At 42.2% G+C, this 6,000-nt stretch overlaps 1 long non-coding RNA gene across 1 annotated transcript in view; it reads right to left on the bottom strand.

The window, feature by feature from the left end:
* Positions 1–2,491: 2,491 nt before the first annotated feature.
* Positions 2,492–6,000, bottom strand: part of LOC137418135 (uncharacterized) — a 92,466-nt gene continuing 88,957 nt past the window's right edge. The window contains exons 2-4 of the long non-coding RNA XR_013621974.1: positions 3,525–3,682; positions 3,173–3,406; positions 2,492–2,929 (exon numbers count right to left, since the gene is read on the bottom strand). This is a non-coding gene — a long non-coding RNA (uncharacterized LOC137418135). The remainder of the gene's footprint in view (positions 2,930–3,172; positions 3,407–3,524; positions 3,683–6,000) is intronic.

The raw sequence follows: 6,000 nt of genomic DNA, 5'->3' as shown, positions 1-6,000 counted from the left end.
TATCTCTCTGACTCTCTTGAAAATCCTCTCTATCTCTTTGCTGATGACTCTACTCTCTGTCGCTCCATTCTTCATCCCTCAAATCGGCAGTCTGCAGCCTCCTCAATCTCTGCAGACCTGGACAAAATCACAGACTGGGCAAACAAGTGGAACATGTCTTTCAATCCTGACAAATCTCACACTCTTACGATGTCTCTCCGAAAAGACCGACTGGACAACCCTCCCATCCACTTTCTGAATAATCCTCTCCAAGAAGTTCTGTCACTCAAGCTTTTGGGTCTCACTATCTGCCATGATCTTTCCTGGGAAAACCACATTTCAAATCTGGCCTCCAAAGCCAGTCGCCGACTGGGCATCCTCTGTCGTGTGAAGTCCTTCCTTGGCACACCTGAGCTCCTCACCACATAAAAGGCTTTCATCCGCAGCTCAATGGAATACTGCTCTCCCCTCTGGGCTGGTGCTCCTGCCTCACACCTAGCTCGTCTTCACGCTGTTGAAACCAAAGCATTCAGAACCAGTGGAATCTCCCTCGATGAAGCTAACTCCAAGGGCCTCTCACTCACTCACCGCAGGCAGGTTGGTGGTCTTTCCGTCTTCTACCGACTCCTCTCTGGCCTTGCCCCCCCAGCTCTCTCTGGGCTATGTCCCGCAAATATTCCTACAGGTCGCACAAGATCTGCCTGCAACCCTCTTATGGTTAAACTGCCAAAATCAAGCCTCTCTGCTCACCTTCACTCCTTCATTCCTCTTTTCTCCTGCCTCTGAAACAAACTCCCTCACTCTCTTCAATCCCACTCCACCCTCCAGGTCTTTAAAACAGCTGTTCACCACCATCTCTTATCTTCCCCCATCCAAAACCTTGATCTTTTCTATCCCCGCTAATTTCACCCCAATTCCACTTTTTTGAAATACCAACTTCTGTCTTGGAAGTTCTTGGTGTCCTTGTGTTTTATACTTCTTTCACCCCCCCCCCCCCCTTCCCACGCCTCCTCCCCCCAAGCCCTCTCCCTCCCACACATCTCCCTGCTCTTAAATGTTGTGTGCTCTCAAGTGTTTGTGTGCCTCCCCTTCTCTCGTCTTCCGCTCCCTCTTTTTATATATTTTGTTTGTCTGGTTGATTTGTTTGTGAAGTAAATGTCAGCTCTTTTACGAGCCTCGATTCGTTATACAAAAAAAAAAAAAAAAAAAAAAAATTGATGTATGTTGAAAAAGTCAAAACTTTACATGGGGTGTACTTACTTATTCACGTGACTGTAAGTACCTCCTAAATTAGGTTTTAAGAACAAGTGGTATTCAATATGCTAGTTACCTAATGTATTACACTCAACTTCATGCCTATATTTCAGACACCTCCAGGTGTGTCTTAAATGAACGTAAGTTGGCCACACACTGTAAATTCTGTCCACTTTCGACCAGACAGCGAAGAGGAATGGCTGCATTGCTTCTGATAGCACAAGAACGGCTGGTTCCACGCCGTGCAATTCGTCGAGAACGAGTATTTCGTGACCGACTTCATCCGCTAGATGAGTCCGATGATGTCGAACTATACCAACGATACCTCCTTGACCGTCAAATGATTTTGGATGTTATTGATGTTATAGAAGACAATCTTGATCCATTGACATTGCAAAACCACGCATTGCCAAGGGAACTTAAGGTTTTGGCAGTTCTACGTTTCTATGCGACCGAAGCCTTTCAGCTGACAGCAGGAGATGCAGTGCATGTATCACAACCAACGATGAGTCGAGTTTGTCTCTCAAGTCACCCATGCATTGCTTCCTTTACTGCAGGCTGTCGTGAAATTTCCAAAGGATCGAGACATACCTACCATAGTTGAAGAGTTTCATGAAATTGCAAATTTCCCCGGTGTTCTTGGCCTAGTTAACGGGACACATGCTTGGATTTTAGGTCCCACCCAGCACGATTGGCGACATGTTAACCGGAAAAACTATTTTTCAATAAACACCAAAGTAGTGATGGATGCTAGATACCGATTCATCAATGTCATTGCCAAGTGGCCGGGAAGTACCCACGACTCAGTTATTCTGAGGGAAAGTGGACTTTCCACAATATACGAGGAACGGAATGGTGTTGATGTGCTATTAGGTGACAGTGGGTACCCCGTGCGACTATGGTTAATGACGCCATTTCTCAATCCAAATACGCCACAGCAATGTTGATGCAATAGAGCTCACCACAAAACAAGGTGTTTGGTGGAAAGAGGCATGGGACAGTGGAAAAGACGCTTTCATTGTCTTCACGTGATGTTGAGATACTCGCCACAAAAATCTTGTGAAATCATTGCAGTGTGTGCACTTCTTCACAATATTGCAATTCACAGAGCTTTGCCTGATTTTGATGAAGAGCCAATCGCACTGCGGCCGCAACCCGAAGATGACCCGGAAAATGTAATTGTTTTACCGGACAGGAACAATGGGGCTACAAGAAGAGATCAAATTGTCAATGCTCACTTCTGATAGATGTAAGTGAAATGAAAAGCATAAAACAAATTTAATAATGCTCATTCATGCATGTATTTCATATGTTCACCTTAGTCGTTACAGTATTAAATCAAAGATTAGTATAGACATGCGGAACCGGTACATCATTACTTCCATAGGTCGCCGGCATGAAATTTCCGGGATAAGCTAATTTTTGCTTCTTCAATTGCAATACCTCTATTTCTAACGACAGCTTGTCTTTTCCAATCGCAGTTTTTCAATTTCTAATGTTGCTCGAGCCTTCTCAAGAGACAAAAGATCTTTGTGCATCTCTGTGATATCTCCGGCTTCATCAGCTTTGCGCTTCGTTTTCTTTTCAGTTTCCTCGGCCAAAGGCGGGCATGGATTCGGCAAGCAATGTTGCAGGGGGTTTGCGGCTTCTTTTTGCTGTGAGACGTGTCATGGAGGCGTCACTGTTTGTTGATGGACTGTAAAACAAATACCTTGTCAACTCGACCATCATTATAGGACATTCCATGGTATATCATATAGCCTACATCATTCTACCACTGTACATATCACCAAATACGACAGCTACCTTGTATAAGTATACCTAATAAGGATATTGTAATTTCTGATAAGAGGACAATCGGAAAGTGGCAGCAACACACTCTAAAGTGAGTAAGGAAGAGGGGGTAGGGGGGTGATTTGTAGAATAAACAAATACTCACCGGTACTTTTGAATGGTGCTGGGTACAGTCGATTTCGAAGGAGCATCCCATGTCAAAGGAGCATCCGGTGACAAAGGAGCATCCCGTGACTTGGCATGGTCGGCATATCCTGCATCTTTTCTTGAACTGTCCACACCATCTTTTATACCGTGTACAGTTGGATTGTCTTCTCGTAGGATCGCGCCGACCTTCTGCGATATTAGGGACGGCTGTGCTGGTGCTGGTCCACCTCCTCTAAAAGGGAAAATGGTTTTGTAACAATAAAAAATTATTTTGCAATTAATGTAAAATCAACTACAATACAGAAACCAACTGAATATAAATGGCATGACAAGATTGAAACCATTCTCACCTGTTTCAGCAAGTTCTTTTCTGTACGCTCGGGATTCATCCTTCATAACTGAGCACATGTTCTGCCATTTTTTCGGGTAGTCCTTGTCACTCCTTACCACGGTAGGATTTCTTCTGTTCATGGCCTCGGTTATCTTAACCCATGCGTCTTGCTTCTTTCTGTTCGAAACGGCGGCAGAAAACTTCGATACGATGACACCAATATGCTTTTCATACTCTTTGCACAGCCGAAATTTTTCAGCATCAATGAAATTTTTCTTTCGCTTCGTGGACGTCGTGTTCCCTGCCATGATGAAGGGTGGAAAGAATGCCTCAGGTCTTCCTAGCGACTTAGAACAGCATTGAATAATAGCATTTGGTTTTGAACCCAGTTATGTAGTCCCGTCCTTATGTCATGGTACTCAGCCAAACCACAGAAACTGACACAATCGTGCAAGAAATGTGATCATTAACACCAGCAACGGCCAGTCAAAACGGTTAGGTGTTATGCCTATATTTAGGTGTCACACTGAGTGAGGTGTAACACTTAAGGTCATTTTTGAATACCGACATAAGTCTTCGTCCTAGGTAAGTGTCACACATGGAGTTTAAGTGTACTTAACATAAGAACGTTTATTAATATGGGCCCTGAACTTTCATTGGTGTGTTCATTAGAAACTTTTTAGTTCTTGCCAAATCGAAGATTTTTCAACTATTTTGGTTGATCTTGTGTGTTATTCTGAAAGAAATGAAGAAATTATTTGATTTTGGTAAAGATCTGGATCCGGATCTGGATCTGAGCATTTTAAAGAGATTCTTCACCATTGAGAGATCGGACAAAAACCGATATATAGCACGAGATGTGAGAAACCTGTGGACGGATCATAACAAAACTTGGTTCTTGAGTTGGAGAAGTGACAAGAACAAGCGATTCGGTTTTGGTTCAAGTGGGATCCACATCCGAGCTCTTTGTGTCTGATCTAACAAAACAGAAACTGTTTACCTGGTGCAGGTGTGCTCATAACCAAGTGCTGTTCTAGTTGAGCTATGTTTCGCTTTTCATTACCGCTCAGGTAGTTTGGTTACATCATCATCCTCGGTTGAGTTTGTTTCTGATTTTAAAAACCGCAACGTTCTGCCAGAGTCTGAGGGGGTCTGTGGGAGGTTGAGCGACTGTTGCTCCTGATCCATTCACGGGTTATTCCATTTTCTCATGAACCTTCTTTTGTCATTGTACAATATAATATAATGTGCATTTGGTAAACAACATCGATTTGTATTAACAATAGCAATTATTGAATTTTAATGTGATTATTGTTGTATTTGTATACATTCAATGAGTTATTCATTATTCGACTTAACCTGCTTTTTTACCAATACTAACATCACCCCTTCATTTTATAATAGTCTCGTCCAGTTAAACATCAGGGAATTTTTTTTTTTTATCGATTAATCACGTGACCATGCTTTCTTTCCTCGAGATGGATCATTCCCTTGGCGCTGTTTATCACCACTCACAAGATGATGTCATTGAAAGAAAGAAATGTGATCATTAACCCTAACCAGTCAAACGGTTAGGTGTTATGCCTATATTTAGGTGTCACACTCAGTGAGGTGTAACAATTAAGGTAATTTATGAATACCGACATATGTCTTAGTCCGAGGTAAGTGTCACACTTGGAGTTCAAGTGTACTTAACAAAATAACTTTTATGAATACGGGCCCTGGACTTTAGTGCAGTGAGCTTTTGTGATCGAGAATTGTCCATAGTTAAGTGAGTGAGTGAGGGAGTGAGGGAGGGATTGAGTATGAAAACACTTCAGTCATTATCGCTTGAACCAAACACACGATTTTGATGAAACTTGGACATGAGCTTCATATCTGATGTCTGATGAAGGTGAATTAATCACATCAAAATCTGCCCTCAATAAGGGGAATTACGGGGGTTTTGACCCCACAAAATAGGGATTTGTTCTCTTCTCCGAAACTACACACACAATTTTGAAAAACTTGATCACAACCTTCATCTCCCATGATGTACCAAAGTGTGTTCACAGCATTTAAAATATCAGAGTCTGAGAGGGTCTGTGGGGGGTTGAGCGACTGTTGCTCCTGATCCAGGTGAGCTTCAGGACCCGCGATCCTATTTTTTTTTAAGTTTCCATGGATTGACCCAATGGTTGATCGATCCAAAATGGAAATGACTGAATTATTTTGTCCAGCCTTTCATAATGTTCATTCGTCAGTTGTTTTTATCATAACATTGAATAAATTATTTGACGATGAAAGTGAGAACAACTCATTCACCTGACATGTTTCCACGTGACGCATCACTGTGTAATCAGTGTGTGTGTTTCATGTACAACACCTGGAAATATTAACCAAAAGTTTCTGCTTCGTTTGTGATGATCCGTGAACACTTCACTGGACAGAATTCATTTTGACAACTTTTACACAAAGATTCTCCACTTTTACAAACTATTAAAACTACAGTTCAT

Source organism: Myxine glutinosa, chromosome 1, assembly GCF_964187855.1.
Source record: "Myxine glutinosa chromosome 1, kmMyxGlut1.1, whole genome shotgun sequence".
NCBI classification, from domain to species: domain Eukaryota; kingdom Metazoa; phylum Chordata; class Myxini; order Myxiniformes; family Myxinidae; genus Myxine; species Myxine glutinosa.
Note: the sequence above shows the minus strand (reverse complement) of the source record. Positions and strands in the feature narration are given on the sequence as shown.